The following is a 15,085-nucleotide window of genomic DNA, read 5'->3' on the forward strand; positions in this document are numbered from 1 at the left end:
TCATCGATTTTGTTGCAATTTTCGACGACAGGCCTTCCGGAGCGTGGCGCATCTTCGACGACCTCTACACCAGAACAAAAACGTTGAAACCATCGTTGTGCGGTGGAAATGGAAACTGTATCGGGTCTATAAACTGCACAAATTTTATTGGCAGCTTGAGATGCAGTTTTGCCTTTGTCATAGTAGTACTGTAAAATATGTCGGATTTTCTCTTAATTTTGCTCCATATTTGCGACACTATAACTCACGAACGACTTAACTAAACAAAACACTGTCAAGGACTATATGTCCTCGGACTATATGACTCGGATGGGGCCAGACAAATTACGAGTTGTCGTCTCTTGCAGGACCCAAGCGAATGCAATAACGCGCTGTGATCTCTTTGCGATTGAGTATCGCGTATACGTACCCTGTTGCAACGTTGAAATAGACGGTGTAATAAACGAAAAGGGTTTGACTCGAAAAGAGATACTCGATGGTGTCGGTCGCTTCAAGAATTCCTCACTTAAAAGTGTGAAGATTCTTGAATGCGATCGACTGAAGTCTGTGTCACTTAAAAATGACAAACGAGTTCTCAATCGGACAAACTCTTTTCGAGTGACATTTGAGGGTTTCGCTCTTCCAAACTACGTTGCAATAGGTGCTCTTCGTTTACCTGTTCGGTTGTTTGTACCCCGGGTAATGAAATGCAACAAATGTATGCAACTCGGTCACACGGCCGCCTATTGTTGCAATAAACAACGTTGCGCAGATTGTGGAGAGAGTCATGATGGGACTTCTTGCGCAAAAGAGTGCAAGTGTCTTCATTGCGACGGGGCCCCCCATGATCTTTCTCAATGCCCGGTGTACATACAACGAGGGGAAAAACTCAAGCGTTCCTTAAAGGAACGTTCCAAGCGGACTTATGCAGAAATGCTTAAGAGTTCCGCCTCAACGACTCAGGACAATCCCTACTCCATTCTGCAGAACGACGAGCCTGTTGCAGACGCTCCCAATGCAGGAAGTTCCGGTACATCGCAGGGTGCCATTAGGAAAAGAAAAATTACTTATTTTCCATCACTCCCCAGAAAGAAGATCGAAACTTCCCAAGTTGGAATGAAACCTCGTATCGAACGTGCTGAGAATAGACCGAAGCAAGTACCTCCTGGTTTAAGCGGTTCCTCTACGTACCAGGGGTCCTCAGCACTTCCCGGAGCAGAGCCCAACACGTCTGTTCCTTTTTCGCGGTCGAGGCAACAGCCACAATCTGGCTTGCTTGCGCTTTCTGACCTGGTGGACAATATTTTAAATGCTTTAAATATAAATGACCCTCTTAAAAGCATAGTATTATGTTTGCTTCCGATTGTGAGAACATTTTTGAAAGAAAAATGTGATTTTTTAGCAGCGTTCATTTCCCTCGATGCCTGATTCAGTGCAAGAGGTCAAGGATTTGACCACTGTAATACAGTGGAATTGCAGAAGCATCATCCCTAAACTAGATCAATTTAAATTTTTAATTCATAGTTCTATCTGTGATGTATTTTCCCTCTGTGAAACATGGCTTTCTTCAGCAGACGAACTGAATTTCCACGATTTCAACATTATTCGCCTCGATCGAAATGACTCGTTTGGTGGCGTACTATTGGGGATCAAAAAATGCCACTCCTTCTATAGAGTCACTCTCCCATCGATGACAGGCATTGAAGTTGTCGCTTGCCAGACACAAATCAATGGCAAAGACCTCTGCATTGCCTCGATATATATTCCTCCAAGAACTATGGTTGGCCGCCATCAGTTTTTTGATATCATCGAGGCACTGCCGGAGCCGCGGCTAATCTTAGGTGACCTCAACTCCCATGGAACAGCATGGGTTTCACTCTACGATGACAACCGTGCCACTTTGATTTATGATCTGTGTGACAACTTCAAATTGACAGTTTTGAATACTGGGGAAGCAACTAGAATAGCCAACCCTCCTGCACGGGCAAGCATGCTAGACATATCACTTTGCTCTTCTTCGTTATCCCTGGATTGCACGTGGAAGGTAATCCAAGATCCCCACGGTAGTGACCACCTGCCAATAATTTTATCGATCGCCAATGAATCAGGTTCTCGTGAGTCAGTCGATATTGCGTGTGACCTCACGAAAAATATTGACTGGAGAAAATTTGCAGAAATAATATCTGAAGCACTTGTATGAACTTCCTCCTTGCATGAACTTCCTCCACTCGAAGAGTATAATTTTATATCGAGTTTGATTTACGTAAGCGCACTTCAAGCTCAAAAGAAACGTGTTCCTGCTACCACTTTACGACGTCGTCCTCCATCACTTTGGTGGGACAAGGAGTGTTCAAAGGTCTACCTTGAAAAATCATCCGCTTTCAAAAAATTCCGGAAAACTGGACTAGTGGAATGGTTTCGAAAGTACCAAGCTCTAGAAGCCAAACTAAAAGGTCTGATTAAAGCAAAAAAGCGTGGATATTGGCGAAAGTTCGTCAATGGTTTGTCAAGGGAGACCGCTATGAGCACTCTTTGGAATACGGCTAGGAGAATGCGTGGCTGGAACCATACAAATGAAAGTGAGGAATACTCTGACCGTTGGATTTTCAAATTTGCAAGAAAGGTTTGTCCCGATTCCGTTCCTGCACAAAGCGTCGTACGCGATATTCCGCTCCAATGCGACTATGAGAATTTTTCGATGGTGGAATTCTCAATTGCCCTCCTCTCATGTAACAATTCAGCTCCGGGGTCGGACAAGATTAAATTCAACTTGTTGAAGAATCTTCCCGACTTGGCAAAACAGCGTTTGCTGAACTTGTTCAACAAGTTTCTGGAGCTGAATATTGTCCCGCATGACTGGAGACAAGTGAGAGTGATAGCCATACGGAAACCCAACAAGCCGGCTTGCGATCACAACTCGTATAGGCCGATTGCAATGTTATCCTGTATTCGTAAATTGTTAGAGAAAATGATTCTACTTCGTTTGGACAAGTGGGTTGAAGCGAACAATTTGCTGTCAAATACGCAGTAAAGGGACAAATAAAGGTAAAGGGACAAATGATTGTCTCGCGCTGCTATCTTCTGAAATCCAAATCGCATTTGCTCGCAAAGAACAAATGGCTTCCGTTTTTCTCGATATCAAAGGGGCATTTGATTCAGTTTCCATGGAAATTCTCTCAGAGAAACTTCATAATCGTGGCCTTTCACCAATTCTGAATAATTTCCTGTACAATTTACTGTCAGAAAAGCACATGTTTTTCAATCATGGCAGCTTGAAATCTTCTCGATACAGTTTTATGGGCCTACCACAAGGCTCCTACCTAAGCCCCCTCTTGTACAGTTTTTACGTCAATGATATGGATGATTGTCTAACTAGAGACTGCACGCTGAGACAACTTGCAGACGATGGAGTTATTTCATCACGGGTACTAATCCCGTCGTTCTGCAAAAGTCGTTGCAAGATACCCTGAACAATCTGTTCACGTGGGCCCTCAAGCTGGGTATCGAATTCTCTACGGAGAAAACTGAAATGGTCGTTTTTTCTAGGAAGCACGAACCCGCCCATTTCCAGCTTTACCTATCCGGCAAAACGATCCAACACTCTATGTTTTTCAAATACCTGGGTGTATATTTTGATTCTAAGTGTACCTGGGGAAGACACATTGCGTATTTGAAACAGAAATGCCAGCAAAGAATCAATTTTCTCCAAACAATTACCGGAACATGGTGGGGTGCCCATCTAGGAGACCTCATTCAGTTGTACAAAACAACGATATTATCAGTATTAGAATATGGCAGTTTTTGCTTCCGATCTGCTGCCAGGATTCATATTATCAAGCTGGAGAGAATACAATATCGTTGCCTGCATATAGCCATGGGGTGTTTGCATTCGACACATACGAAGAGTCTCGAAGTTTTGGCAGGAGTACCCCCGCTTACTCTTCGGTTCACAGAATTATCCTACAGATTTCTCATCCGTTGCAAGATCATGAATCCATTGGTGATCGATAACTTCGAAAATCTACTCCAACTGACTCCTCAGTCAAGTTTTATGTCTTTATACCATGAGTACCTTACCCACGACGTGCACCCTTCACCAGGCATCTCCAACCAAGTTTGCTTCCCATACTTTTGCAATTCCTCTGTCATTTTTGATCTGTCCATGCTACAAAAAATCCATGGAATCCCAGATCATCTACGCTAAGATTCTATTCCGCCGATATTTTCGGCAGAATATGGGGGCATAGATAGATCTGATAAAATGTTTTTTACTGACGGTTCATTCATAAACGGGTCCAGTGCCTCTTTCAAACTCAAAGATCCTTGTTCCGTGTATGTTGCTGAACTGGGTGCGATATACTACGCACTGGGGATCATTGAAACATTGCCCATCGACCACTATTTTATTTTTTCAGACAGTCTCAGCTCATTAGAGGCAATCCGCTCAATGAAGGTTGATAAACGCTCATCTTATTTCCTAACAAGAATAAGACAACTATTGAGTGTTTTGGTCGAAAAATTATTCAAGATTACCTTAGCATGGGTTCCCTCTCATTCCGGGGAATGAGAAAGCGGACTCGCTAGCTAAGGTGGGCGCTTTAGAAGGCACACTTTTTGAAAGGCAAATTGCTTATAATGAATTTTTCCACATTCCTCGTCAGTATACGCTCGTAAGTTGGCAGCGCATGTGGAGTGGAGATGAGTTCGGTCGTTGGTTACACACGATTATCCCTAAGGTCTCGACGAGGGCATGGTTCAAGGAATTGAATGTAGGTCGTGATTTCATTCGCGTGATATCTCGGCTTATGTCCAATCACTACAACATAAACGCGCATCTCTATCGCATTGGGCTCGCAGCAAACAATCTTTGTGATTGTGGCGATGGCTACCACGACATCGAGCATGTTGTCTGGTCGTGTATCCGGTTCCATGCTGCTCGCTCTCAGCTCTCTAGAGCACTAAGAGCACAAGGCAGACAATCGGATATCCCCGTCCGGGATATCTTAGGTAGCCGTGATCCTGATCTTCTGCTTCATCTATACCTGTTCCTCAGAAACGCCGATGTCAACGTTTAATGATGTCTCCTTCGTTGTGTCCCCATTTCATATCCCTCCTATCCGATCAATAAACTTTTACTTAGTCGCGGCAATACATACACACACTCTTTACAGACACACGGGCCAAAGGTTGTGCGGTCCACTGATCATTCAACCAGAGCCAAAGGTTGTACCGCTCATGACAATTCTACACGAACTGATGATTGCGCCGGCTAGTGACCATTCTATCCTGGATTCCTCGAGTCGAGAAAGACGCACCACGCTAGATATGAGGTACAGACTAGGGGGGCGTTGCTGATTAATGGTCAGCTGCATCCCAATAGGAAGTATCCCGTGTCGGGCACACGTACAGAGCATTGGAGACAGCAACATCCCAATTACGAAAACACTTGTAATACTAACCTCGAGCCAACCGCGAGTAATCGGTTACATATTACTAACATAGATAATAAGAAAAATTGTATTGAACTCCCGGCCCCGTGAGGCTAACGCCATATGAGCCTTTATAAAAATATATATTTTGGAAAAAAAAGGACTATATTATAGCGCATAAAAATACCTTTCCAACAAACTATAGTATGACTCGATACAATGAATACAACTAGAACTACGCGCTTACAACGACACCTCGCGGAAATACCGCAGGACTTTTTTGACAGCCTAATATATAAAGATAGATGAGGGATATCGATAAATTTTAAATCACTTCGAAACACAATTTCAGTTCATAATTTTGTCAAACACGTGAAAATCACTGTAACGGGAGGAAGGATATCGAGGACAAGGAGGCGATACAACCTTCACTTAAGCGCCAGGCAAGTTATTACACTTGCCGTGAAGGAGCGAGATTTGTCTCTTCAGTTTCCCGTGCCCGACCGTGAGACCTCAGGGCGAGTTCCTACCAACGATCTTCAACCCACACTTGAATTGTCTTGGCGCTCACCAAGGAATAGAATTCAATCAAATTGGTATTCAAAACATCCAGGATGGAAAGGTTTCCTTTGAAGGTTTGCCTTCCCAGAGCCTATGCTACCTCGAACCCGAAAACCGAACAATTGAAAAGCCTCCAAACAGCCAAAATTCAATCAACATAAATTATAATGTGAAATACAGTATCTATACAGTTGTTTTCTATTAAATTCAAATTATCCCTAATCACAAATTTGCCTTAACTCTAGTACTTGCAAGTATTTTTTTTCTGTGGCTCCCTCGGTGGTCGAGAACAAGTGCACTTGCTGCTACGCTGAGTGGTGTCTTCGCTAGATGGTAACGCACGTAATGGTGTATGCGCTTTCTCCGGATTGTTGTGTGACTTTTTCCGGGCTTATCGTGCGCGACACACGGCCTTCCCGGATGCCAAAGGTCGAACCGGCCAAAGTATAGGGATTTCAACAGTCCCAGATTGGCACCTTCGCTTGAAGGAATTTCATCTTCAAGCGAAAACTCAATTAGGCCTAATTGTAAATTCATACTTTTTGTATAGTTACCTTAACTAATACACCACTCAAAATAAAATCTTTCTCTATAATTTTCTCGACTTTCACTGTGATTCTTTTACTTCATCTAGATCTAAATTCAAATTCAAATTTCAATCATTAATCACTTTATACTTGCAGAACTTCTATCACCTTATAACCACTTTCTTTGTGTATGAACTCCTATTGTTTCCTACTAACTCAAACGTAGATCCGTTCTCTAAGCCGGTTGAACTGAAAGAGACCTTTCAATCCTTTTCAAACCCAATATTGACCCATGGCGATCGACCCGAGAATCCCTTTCGTCAGCGATCACACAGACAACCGCATGTGGATTTAAATCGCTGACAAAACCCTTCTGGCGTCTTTCGGTACAACAGGATAGAGACCGCGATCTAGTACCTCGTAAAAGTTGTATCGAAGTTATAGCGTTAGTCTACAGTTAATACTTTTTTTTTAACCGTATGGTAAATGTGTAACATCGTTACATTACCCCCTACTAACGGTAAAAAATAAATGAAGTAAACTGAATTTATTTTTTATGACCAAAAAGATAAATTAGTTAATCATATCGTGTTTATATTTTTATCGAAAGTCGATTCTAGAATTAGAAATATTTCAAATAGATCTTTAGCTAACCGGTTACTCTAACACTATTCTCAGTTGTGAAGACTTCATGTTACCAGGTTTACACGAATGTGGATATTTACATCTTGGGTTTTATTTTTCTTCAACCTCCAAAACACCTTCTGGAATAAAACCTGCTCACACCAAGCAATATCCTTATTTTTTTATAAGGGTATGTTGATAACTTATCAACCAAAATCCATTTCAACTTCGCTCTATGCAACAACTAAAAAACAAATCTTAATTATCCGGAAAACTCCGAACAGAAACCTAAAAAAAAAAACCGAAAACTACCCAAAATGTTCTGCAATCACTAACTAACTTGATTTCAAATAAATATTATTTGAACAAATATCGGTGTAACCCAGTTCCAAATGAAATCAACTGTTTCCAATACAATGTTGGCTCACATCTCTGTATTTGACTTATCATCAAAACGATAAGTTTTTGACAGTATATTGACACAAGGTTTGTTTACAATCTCAAACAAAAGCGAATTCATTTATTCCTTTGAATTTTTTGTAATCGGTGATAATAGTTCGGAGTGATTGAACTGCAACTAAAAAGATTTGCATTGTAATAAAGGTAAGTAGTGAGTATTATTAATTTAATACTTCACCTCTAATATTCTATTTTTTTTGTTTCAAACTGTGATATTGTGAAATCAATTAATTCATTTTAATTTGTTTAGGATCGGACCAAAGAGAAGTCGGAACGAATTGCAGCCTGGTCATCATCTGGCCCTACAGACTCCCACGGACTTCCAGCGTACTCTCCCTTCTCTGCTCAACTCGGTGAACTCCGGGCCGTTTCAGGTAAGCTGACCGCTAATTCATAGGGCTGTAACTTTCCTGTTGGACCATCCTATACAAGAATAGTTCTTAAATTTCACCAAACAATTCGGAACTAAAATTTTATTTACATTGCAGGTATTTTAGGACCTACACTTCACAAGGATTGCTCGTAGTTTTAATTGTTGTTAGAGACAATCTGTGGATCCCAAACAACAGTTTGTATTTTTATGGATAATATCCTTAGTAACTCTGCATATATGCAAGAGACATAGCTTGAAAAAAAAATTCTAATTTCATTTCTTCTGCAGATCGGACGCATGATATATGCCCAAAGAATTTCCCTGCAAATCTTCAATCTCGTAACAGGACGATCCGATTTTTCCTACTACCTTCGCCAAGGAAAACGTATCTGCCAATTTCGCAGAAAAATTTTTGGATTTATTGGACTGGACAAAGTTTTTCTTCATCACCGTTTCTCCTATTTCAAACGTAAGCAAATTTTTATTCGAACGTAGATTGTAGTACTTCGCGTATCTATTGTAAGCCTTTTTAAGATTCTCCTTAACTTTTTCGAAGATTTTTTTCAAATTCTCATTTATCTCTGTTGGTTCAAAATTCACTTCATCTTCTGTTTCCCTCAACCGTTTATATTCGGCTCCTGAGCTAATGTAATTACGACCAAAATTTATAAAATATGGCGTAAAATTAGTTGATTCGTGAACTGATGTCCTAATTGCCATCGCGACTTTTTGAATGTCTTTGTCCCACTCTTTGTGGTCTCCTTTCAGGTATGTTCGAATAGCTGCTATCACACGATTTACTCGTTCGGTTGGATTATTCGCCGGATGATAGTTGGCATTCCTCCAATGCGTAACGTGATATTGTTTTAAAAAGTTTCCAAAATCTTTTGACTTGAACTGTACACCATTATCTGATATTAGTATTTCTGGAATACCAAATACTAGAAACACCATGTTTTCCAGAAACGATATCATCGCTTTCGTTTTCGCTTCACGAAGCGGCTGAATGATTACGAACTTCGAGAACAGATCTGTTATCCAGCAGAACAGAATTTCCGTTTTTTGATCTTGGAAAGGGACCTACGAAGTCAACTGAAATTGTTTGCCAAGGCAAAGAAGCCAATTTCTGCCTACCCATTAGAGGTGTTCGATTTGTATTAGGATATTTTGTTCGCTTACAGGTTTCGCAGCCTTGACAATATTTACGTACATCGTTGTCCATAGCTGGCCAATAATATTGCTCCTGAAGCTTTTTCAAGGTCTTGAATTTCCCAAAGTGTGTAACATCGTGTGCTTGTTGCAATATCTGTAATCGCTCATGTTTTGGTGGAACGTATTTCCACTGATATCTTGAGTCTGAAAGTTCCGATGACACATATTTATAAACGCGACCGTTTTTAATCCTGAAATCTTTAAATTTCACGTCATTTTCGGAGATATTTTTCTTAAGATGCTCATAGTCCAAATCTTGGGTATCTATATTGTTAACCATCCTCGAAAGCGCATCTGCTGTGATGTTCAAAGAACCTTTTCTGTATAGCAGATCGAAATCGTACTGTTGCAGTTTGAGTGCCCATCTGATCAATTTTGCTGAACCTTTCTCTGCGCTGATTTTCTTCAGCCAAATTAAGCTTTGGGCATCAGTTATAACCGTAAAGCGTGATCCTTCGACATAGTGTCTAAATTTTTCTATGGCCAATATAACTCCTAAACATTCCTTTTCTGTTGAAGCATATTTCTTTTGAGCTGCTGACAACTTTTTGGAAAAGAAAGCTATTGGTTTGCGTACACCTTCCTGAATCTGCACCAAGACTGCTCCTACGGCTACGTCTGACGCATCGGATTCTATTATAAATGGGCTGCTAAAGTCTGGGTTAGCAAGCACATTCGGCGAAGTTAGCACAGATTTCATTTTTAAAAAAGATTCTTCCGCTTCTTTTGTCCAATTTACTTTTCCCTTTCCCTTTCCTTTTTTCAACAGATCAGTAATCGGAGCTGTTAGGTCACTGAAGTGTTCAATGAATTGTTTATAGAAACTGACCATTCCTATGAACCTTCTGATCTCCTTCGGTGTTTTAGGGTACGGATAGTCTAGAATTGGTTGAATTTTCTCACTATCAATGGCTAATCCGTGCTCAGATAATGTGTATCCTAAATAGCTAATCTTTTTCTGACAAAACTTAGATTTCTCAAGGCTAATCGTTAGATTTGCTTGCTTCAATCTCTCCGCTACGATTCTGAGAAGTCTGAAGTGTTCGTCTAAAGTTTTTGACGTTATGATTATGTCGTCAAGATAAACATATACGTAAGGTTCCAGATCGAAACCCAGAACTTTGTTCATCAGTTTCGTCTGTGTTATCGGGGCTCCTTTAAGTCCAAATGGCATAACTTTGAACCGAAACAGCTGTTTCCCTGCTCGAAATGAAGTGAAATCTCGGCTTGTTTGTTCCAAGGGAATTTGCCAGTATGCTTTCGACAGATCTATAATAGTAAAATATGTAGACCTTTCGATGCGACTTAAAATGCCAAGCATATCTGGAAAGGGGTATGCTTCATTTTTAGTGACGTCATTAATTCGTCGACAATCTAGGCAAATGCGCCATTCTCCTGAAGATTTCTTCACTGGGAGTAGTGGGTTGCACCATTCAGCCTGAGAATCTTCAATAACGTCAAGTTCTTGCATTCTTTTGATTTCCTTATCAATCTCTTTTTGTATGTGCGGTGAACATCGGTATTGAGCTGGCTTCTTAGGTTTTGCTCCATCAATTAGTTCTATCTTGTGGGACAATACCTCTGTTCGCCCTAATTTCCCTCCATTAATTCCTTTCAGCAGATCTGCAATTTCATTTAACTTATTCATTTCTTCTACCGTCAAATTGTGCTCTGTGGTGATTTTCAGCAATTTATTTTCTGGTGTTTCGGCAAACGAAAGTTCCAAGGTTGCATCCTCCATCAATGGTTCGTGGTTTTGAATATTTCCTGGTTCCACGGTCAATACTATTGCATCTTCCTCTTCTCCGAAATGGTCTTCAACGAAGTGTAATTCTTCCTCATATTCATTAGTCGTCAAGCTTCTGATGATTCCGTTCTCTGTGATGGCTGGTGTTATTTTGAATGCATCCCAGAAATCGATTCCCAAAATCAACTTTTTCGACACTTGTGGAACTAGAAGAGTTGGAACCACATTCGTGCGTCCATCAAATGTGTATGGAATAAACACGACTCCCTCACATTTATATGATGTTTCATCAGCTGTCTTAATTTTTAAATTAATTGGGTGCACAATAAATTTATGTTTTTCAATAAATTCTTTTGAATTTATAATACTGGCGCTTGCTCCTGAGTCCAGAAGTGCCTCAATATTCGTACCCAAAATGTTGACCAAAATGTGGGGACATTTTTGTGGTTTCGTATTAATTCGGAAAGTTGACGAAAATTTGTGGAAACATTGATCATTTCGCTCAATGTACCCTAATGCTGGCATGTTCGGAGGATTGTTGCTTTTAACAGAAAGGTCACCTCCTATGAGCTTCCTGAATTTCCGTTTTCCGGCCTCGTTGACGGGAATCGGTGGTTATTCGGACAATTCGATGTTATACAATTCATCTGTCCGCAAAAATGACAAAATATTCTTTTCGGTCTGTTACAATCGCGCCAAAAGTGCCCAAATTTACGACAGTTCCAGCATAATATATTTGCTTGATTGTCGGTATGTTGGTTGTGTTGATTTTCTCCATAAGCCTGGTTCTGTGAACCTTGAGTCTGTTCAGAAGCTGTTCTTCGGTTCCCGGTTCCCTGATTGATAGCATTTACCTGTTCTTCTGCCTCCTCCTCATAATAATAACCCTGTTCTTCTACACAATTTATTTGATGTGTTCTTGGTCTTTGAAAATTCGAATAACTCCTGTACATTGACTTATCGAGTCCATGACAAATAGTAATCAATTCCTCGATACGATCTATTCGATATATTGTTAGAAAAGGCTTATATCTATCCCTCATATTTTCAAGCAGAATTTCCAATTTTCTATCTTCACTCAATGGTTTTGTTAATTGTTGAGCCAATTTTTCGATAGCTCCCACAAACGCGTTGAATGTCTCTTGTGGTAGCTGTCTTCTATCCATTATTTCACGTTCAATAACTCTGTCCTTATTTGGCTGTTCGAAACGCAAACGAAGTTGGTGCTTAAAGTTTGTCCAATTCGTGAATTTGTGACAGAAGGTATAGTACCAGTCTTCTGCTTCTGACCCCTCTTTGAAGAAAAAGTTCGCTTGACTCAACAACTCTTGTTCTGTCACTCTGTTATTTTTCGCCAGAACTAGCGGCCCAATTCTATGTTTTAATAAGTTTACCGCAAAGTCATTGGAATAGCTTTGCTGTTGCACTCAGACTCTCGCAACAACGCAGACGCACACACTCTCTCACACAAAAAACGCATCGCAGCTGCTCACTCTCTCACTATGTTTGTGTTTACGTCAAGAATACGAACATTTACGACCGTTTACGACTGTTCACGACGACCGCGCTTTATTTTTTAGCGATTTTATTTATAGTAAGATTTCCACACGATTTAAAAATTGGGTTACTGTTGGTCCTCTAGAATCGCCACTGAAGAAAATTCTCCATTTATTCACCGGGACCTGCATTTTGTTTCTAGCGTCATACGACGGTCGATTCCATGCTGACGGTCTGAATGCTTCTTCTACTGAAACATGCGATGCAACCGAATTCGGATAGTTCATATACTCGACATTTAAAAGTTGCGAAGTCGGTGGCGGAGGTGGTGATGATCTTGGCGGTGGTGGTGTCGATGTCCTCTGTTGATTCACCAGCAAAGTTATTTGACTCATCATTGCTGCCATTTGGGTTGATATTGTTTGTTGAATGTACATGTTCATTTCCTCTTTCCATTGGTTCATATTTATTGCCTGATTTTCATTCACAGTGCTTCGGCCTTGTGTTTGCTCACGTCGTCTTGGTAAAAGAGGCTCACGTAAACCTTGATTATTATTTGTCGTCAGTTCTTCAGAAAGCAGTAAATCGTGCTGTCTAACCATTCCTTCATTCATAGACTGTGAAACTCTTACATCAGTACCTCCTGCTGCTTCATCTAACAATCCCTGAGGTTCACTTCGACCGATTGTTGTGGAATTTCTCTGACTAAGATCAGTAATCGCTTCCTGTATGTCAATCATGTTGTCATTCACTCGTGGTACCTCTGGAACCCCCGAAAAATTCAAACCAATTTCTTCCTCCATCCTACGTTCAAATTCTTTCGTTTGGTCTTGTGAGAAGTTCAGCCGTAAACACGATGAAATTTGGCTGCTTCTTCTGTCTTGAGGATTTCCGAATCTGTCTAGTAAATTCTCAACTTCTGATACTAATTCACCTTTCAACCGTTGCTGCTCTCTTGTGACTGCACTCGAACGCAAAATTCTAAGTCTGTAATGCCTGAGTCGCGAAATATATTTTGGTTCAGGAAACAATTCAAGTAAATGTTTAATATTTTGTATATTTGATTTCACGATATCGTGTTCTTGAGTAATTGTTTTCTTTACTCTGAACACAACCGGTTTTCTAATTTCCTCAACTTGCGCTTTCCGTAATCGTTGACGTTTTTCTTGCAGTGAACCCTCAACCGATAAACACCTCAATTTTAATTCATAATTAATTTCATCCACTACCAAATCATTTGGATTTATATACGATTCCAAATTTTCTCCCTCTGGAAAATTCATTTTAATAATAAAATTTTTTTCTTTTTATTTCAGGTTGTCTCAATTTCCAAGATGTGAAGTGTGATGCAGAACAATTCGGTGGAGCTTCGAAATGAAAATGAAATCCAATTTACCCAATACAAATTCAAATAAACTTCGAGGAAGTTGTAACTAAAGTCTTCAAAACTATGAATTTCAAATAACTTATCCGAATATTTATTTTACAAAAAACTAATAATTCAAATTTTAACCACTAAACTAACCCTATTAATAATAAATTCAATTCAATATATCTACAAATTCAAATAACAATAATAATATATACAATTGTTTTTTTTAGAACCAAACCGTTAGTTGGGCGCCAAATGTAACGGGAGGAAGGATATCGAGGACAAGGAGGCGATACAACCTTCACTTAAGCGCCAGGCAAGTTATTACACTTGCCGTGAAGGAGCGAGATTTGTCTCTTCAGTTTCCCGTGCCCGACCGTGAGACCTCAGGGCGAGTTCCTACCAACGATCTTCAACCCACACTTGAATTGTCTTGGCGCTCACCAAGGAATAGAATTCAATCAAATTGGTATTCAAAACATCCAGGATGGAAAGGTTTCCTTTGAAGGTTTGCCTTCCCAGAGCCTATGCTACCTCGAACCCGAAAACCGAACAATTGAAAAGCCTCCAAACAGCCAAAATTCAATCAACATAAATTATAATGTGAAATACAGTATCTATACAGTTGTTTTCTATTAAATTCAAATTATCCCTAATCACAAATTTGCCTTAACTCTAGTACTTGCAAGTATTTTTTTTCTGTGGCTCCCTCGGTGGTCGAGAACAAGTGCACTTGCTGCTACTTGCTGCTTCATACTTTTTGTATAGTTACCTTAACTAATACACCACTCAAAATAAAATCTTTCTCTATAATTTTCTCGACTTTCACTGTGATTCTTTTACTTCATCTAGATCTAAATTCAAATTCAAATTTCAATCATTAATCACTTTATACTTGCAGAACTTCTATCACCTTATAACCACTTTCTTTGTGTATGAACTCCTATTGTTTCCTACTAACTCAAACGTAGATCCGTTCTCTAAGCCGGTTGAACTGAAAGAGACCTTTCAATCCTTTTCAAACCCAATATTGACCCATGGCGATCGACCCGAGAATCCCTTTCGTCAGCGATCACACAGACAACCGCATGTGGATTTAAATCGCTGACAAAACCCTTCTGGCGTCTTTCGGTACAACAGGATAGAGACCGCGATCTAGTACCTCGTAAAAGTTGTATCGAAGTTATAGCGTTAGTCTACAGTTAATACTTTTTTTTTTTAACCGTATGGTAAATGTGTAACATCGTTACATCACATAGAACACATATTCATTACTGAATAGTCAATTTTCATTAGAAGCTCAAT

General features: G+C 40.0%; 1 long non-coding RNA gene across 1 annotated transcript; it reads left to right on the top strand.

Annotated features, from left to right (window-relative positions):
* Window positions 1-7,606: 7,606 nt before the first annotated feature.
* Window positions 7,607-14,428, top strand: LOC129765454 (uncharacterized). The gene is made up of 5 exons (XR_008741434.1): window positions 7,607-7,723; window positions 7,830-7,953; window positions 8,068-8,147; window positions 8,241-8,421; window positions 13,725-14,428. It is a non-coding gene; the product is annotated as an uncharacterized LOC129765454 (long non-coding RNA).
* The last annotated feature ends 657 nt before the right edge of the window (window positions 14,429-15,085 follow it).

This window comes from Toxorhynchites rutilus, chromosome 2, assembly GCF_029784135.1.
Source record: "Toxorhynchites rutilus septentrionalis strain SRP chromosome 2, ASM2978413v1, whole genome shotgun sequence".
Classification (NCBI taxonomy): domain Eukaryota; kingdom Metazoa; phylum Arthropoda; class Insecta; order Diptera; family Culicidae; genus Toxorhynchites; species Toxorhynchites rutilus.